Source organism: Oncorhynchus keta, chromosome 13 (genome assembly GCF_023373465.1).
Source record: "Oncorhynchus keta strain PuntledgeMale-10-30-2019 chromosome 13, Oket_V2, whole genome shotgun sequence".
NCBI lineage: Eukaryota > Metazoa > Chordata > Actinopteri > Salmoniformes > Salmonidae > Oncorhynchus > Oncorhynchus keta.
The window spans coordinates 49,514,913-49,519,244 of NC_068433.1; the positions used below are offsets into that span (position 1 = coordinate 49,514,913).

General features: G+C 49.7%; 1 long non-coding RNA gene across 1 annotated transcript; it reads right to left on the reverse strand.

Moving 5' to 3' along the window:
- Positions 1–1,088: 1,088 nt before the first annotated feature.
- Positions 1,089–2,450, reverse strand: LOC127906841 (uncharacterized). Its single transcript, XR_008062975.1, has 3 exons — positions 2,115–2,450; positions 1,559–1,609; positions 1,089–1,153 (listed from the first exon to the last, which is right to left on the reverse strand). It is a non-coding gene; the product is annotated as an uncharacterized LOC127906841 (long non-coding RNA).
- Between the last annotated feature and the right edge of the window lie 1,882 nt (positions 2,451–4,332).

Genomic DNA, 4,332 nt, shown 5'->3' on the forward strand with positions numbered 1-4,332 from the left:
AGCACGGAGCTGAAGTGTCTCCACTACAAGGCATCGCTGCATCCTTCCCTGCGTGGACTCATCACTACCATTCCTCCTATAGATCTGTCCATCTCAAGGCCATAAGACATCACTGTTGGCCCCAATCCTGACTCACACCTCCTCTCCTCAGCAGACCTGAGTAACAGAAGGAAAGAGGTCCCGTTCCTGACTTCATGCTCTACAACATCCTCAGCAGACCTGCCTAACAGAAGGAAAGAGTCGTCTGACTTCCTCTCCTCCTCAGCAGACCTGAGTAACAGAAGGAAAGAGCTCCCTGACTGTGCCATTAAACTCCTCCTCAGCAGACCTGAGTAACAGAAGGAACCTTCCCAAGTTCTCTGTCACCCTGCTCCTCCCTCCTCAGCAGACCTGAGTAACAGAAGACCATGGTGCGTGCCTGGACTTCCTCCTCCTCCTCAGCAGACCTGATCAGGCCCTAACAGAAGGAAAGAGTCATCCACCTCTGGCCTGCTCGCCTCCCAGCAGACTGAGTAACAGAAGGAAAGAGTCATCTGACTTCCTCTCTGGCTCCCCAGCAGACCTGAGTAACAGAAGGAAAGAGTCAATCACCACTTCCAGACCCTCCTCAGCAGACCTGAGTAATACCTAGATAGGATAAAGTAATCCTTCCTCTCCCCCTCAGCAGACCTGATTGTAACAGAAGGAAAGAGTCATCTGACTTCCTCTCCTCCTCAGCTCTGGATAAGAAGGAAAGAGTCTGACTAAGACCTGAGTAACAGAAGGAAAGAAATCGTCTGACTTCCTCTCCTCCTCAGCAGACCTGAGTAAACAGAAGGAAAGACAGAGACAGGTGATGACTGAGAACAGCAGTCTATCCTCAGCAGACCTGAGTAACAGAAGGAAAGAGTCATCTGACTGGTGAGAACCTCTATCCCTCAGCAGACCTGAAGTAACAGAAGGAAAGAGTCGCTGATCCTTCCTCTCCTGAGAACAGAAGGAGCAGATTCCTCCCTCAGAGACCTGTAACAGAAGGAAAGAGTCATCTGACTTCCTCCCCTCCTCAGCAGACCTGAGTAACAGAAGGAAAGAGTCATCTGACTTCCTCTCCTCCTCAGCAGACCTGAGTAACAGAAGGAAAGAGTCGTCTGACTTCCTCTCCTCCTCAGCAGACCTGAGTAACAGAAGGAAAGAGTCATTTGACTTCCTCTCCTCCTCAGCAGACCTGAGTAACAGAAGGAAAGAGTCATCTGACTTCCTCCCCTCCTCAGCAGACCTGAGTAACAGAAGGAAAGAGTCATCTGACTTCCTCCCCTCCTCAGCAGACCTGAGTAACAGAAGGAAAGAGTCATCTGACTTCCTCCCTCCTCAGCAGACCTGAGTAACAGAAGGAAAGAGTCATCTGACTTCCTCCCTCCTCAGCAGACCTGAGTAACAGAAGGAAAGAGTCATCTGACTTCCTCCCTCCTCAGCAGACCTGAGTAACAGAAGGAAAGAGTCATCTGACTTCCTCTCCTCCTCAGCAGACCTGAGTAACAGAAGGAAAGAGTCATCTGACTTCCTCTCCTCCTCAGCAGACCTGAGTAACAGAAGGAAAGAGTCGTCTGACTTCCTCCCCTCCTCAGCAGACCTGAGTAACAGAAGGAAAGAGTCATCTGACTTCCTCCCTCCTCAGCAGACCTGAGTAACAGAAGGAAAGAGTCGTCTGACTTCCTCTCCTCCTCAGCAGACCTGAGTAACAGAAGGAAAGAGTCATCTGACTTCCTCCCTCCTCAGCAGACCTGAGTAACAGAAGGAAAGAGTCATTTGACTTCCTCCCTCCTCAGCAGACCTGAGTAACAGAAGGAAAGAGTCATCTGACTTCCTCCCCTCCTCAGCAGACCTGAGTAACAGAAGGAAAGAGTCATCTGACTTCCTCCCCTCCTCAGCAGACCTGAGTAACAGAAGGAAAGAGTCGTCTGACTTCCTCTCCTCCTCAGCAGACCTGAGTAACAGAAGGAAAGAGTCATCTGACTTCCTCCCTCCTCAGCAGACCTGAGTAACAGAAGGAAAGAGTCATTTGACTTCCTCCCTTCTCCTCAGCAGACCTGAGTAACAGAAGGAAAGTCATCTGACTTCCTCCCTCCTCAGCAGACCTGAGTAACAGAAGGAAAGAGTCGTCTGACTTCCTCCCCTCCTCAGCAGACCTGAGTAACAGAAGGAAAGAGTCGTCTGACTTCCTCCCCTCCTCAGCAGACCTGAGTAACAGAAGGAAAGAGTCATTTGACTTCCTCTCCTCCTCAGCAGACCTGAGTAACAGAAGGAAAGAGTCATTTGACTTCCTCTCCTCCTCAGCAGACCTGAGTAACAGAAGGAAAGAGTCATTTGACTTCCTCTCCTCCTCAGCAGACCTGAGTAACAGAAGGAAAGAGTCATTTGACTTCCTCTCCTCCTCAGCAGACCTGAGTAACAGAAGGAAAGAGTCATTTGACTTCCTCTCCTCCTCAGCAGACCTGAGTAACAGAAGGAAAGAGTCATCTGACTTCCTCTCCTCCTCAGCAGACCTGAGTAACAGAAGGAAAGAGTCGTCTGACTTCCTCTCCTCCTCAGCAGACCTGAGTAACAGAAGGAAAGAGTCGTCTGACTTCCTCTCCTCCTCAGCAGACCTGAGTAACAGAAGGAAAGAGTCATCTGACTTCCTCTCCTCCTCAGCAGACCTGAGTAACAGAAGGAAAGAGTCGTCTGACTTCCTCTCCTCCTCAGCAGACCTGAGTAACAGAAGGAAAGAGTCATCTGACTTCCTCTCCTCCTCAGCAGACCTGAGTAACAGAAGGAAAGAGTCATCTGACTTCCTCTCCTCCTCAGCAGACCTGAGTAACAGAAGGAAAGAGTCGTCTGACTTCCTCTCCTCCTCAGCAGACCTGAGTAACAGAAGGAAAGAGTCGTCTGACTTCCTCTCCTCCTCAGCAGACCTGAGTAACAGAAGGAAAGAGTCATCTGACTTCCTCTCCTCCTCAGCAGACCTGAGTAACAGAAGGAAAGAGTCATCTGACTTCCTCCCCTCCTCAGCAGACCTCCCTCCTCAGCAGTAACAGAAGGAAAGAGTCCTGACTTCCTCTCCTCCTCAGCAGACCCGTAACAGAAGGAAAGAGTCATCTGACTTCCTCTCCTCCTCAGCAGACCTGAGTAACAGAAGGAAAGAGTCATCTGACTTCCTCCCCTCCTCAGCAGACCTGAGTAACAGAAGGAAAGAGTCGTCTGACTTCCTCTCCTCCTCAGCAGACCTGAGTAACAGAAGGAAAGAGTCGTCTGACTTCCTCTCCTCCTCAGCAGACCTGAGTAACAGAAGGAAAGAGTCATCTGACTTCCTCCCCTCCTCAGCAGACCTGAGTAACAGAAGGAAAGAGTCATCTGACTTCCTCCCTCCTCAGCAGACCTGAGTAACAGAAGGAAAGAGTCATCTGACTTCCTCTCCTCCTCAGCAGACCTGAGTAACAGAAGGAAAGAGTCGTCTGACTTCCTCTCCTCCTCAGCAGACCTGAGTAACAGAAGGAAAGAGTCGTCCTGACTTCCTCTCCTCCTCAGCAGACCTGAGTAACAGAAGGAAAGAGTCGTCTGACTTCCTCTCCTCCTCAGCAGACCTGAGTAACAGAAGGAAAGAGTCGTCTGACTTCCTCTCCTCCTCAGCAGACCTGAGTAACAGAAGGAAAGAGTCGTCTGACTTCCTCTCCTCCTCAGCAGACCTGAGTAACAGAAGGAAAGAGTCGTCTGACTTCCTCTCCTCCTCAGCAGACCTGAGTAACAGAAGGAAAGAGTCGTCTGACTTCCTCTCCTCCTCAGCAGACCTGAGTAACAGAAGGAAAGAGTCGTCTGACTTCCTCTCCTCCTCAGCAGACCTGAGTAACAGAAAGAAAGAGTCATCTGACTTCCTCTCCTCCTCAACAGACCTGAGTAACAGAAGGAAAGAGTCATTTGACTTCCTCTCCTCCTCAGCAGACCTGAGTAACAGAAGGAAAGAGTCATTTGACTTCCTCTCCTCCTCAGCAGACCTGAGTAACAGAAGGAAAGAGTCATCTGACTTCCTCTCCTCCTCAGCAGACCTGAGTAACAGAAGGAAAGAGTCATTTGACTTCCTCTCCTCCTCAGCAGACCTGAGTAACAGAAGGAAAGAGTCATTTGACTTCCTCTCCTCCTCAGCAGACCTGAGTAACAGAAGGAAAGAGTCGTCTCTGCTTTTAGTCTGTGTGCTCTGTCAAATGATAGCAGGGTCTCTTACACCTGGTCATGCGTTTAATGTTCATTTTATAGAGGTTGTAGCTCAGTGTAATGAACTAAATACCATTACAGACATCACAGATGTCATGTTGATGACTG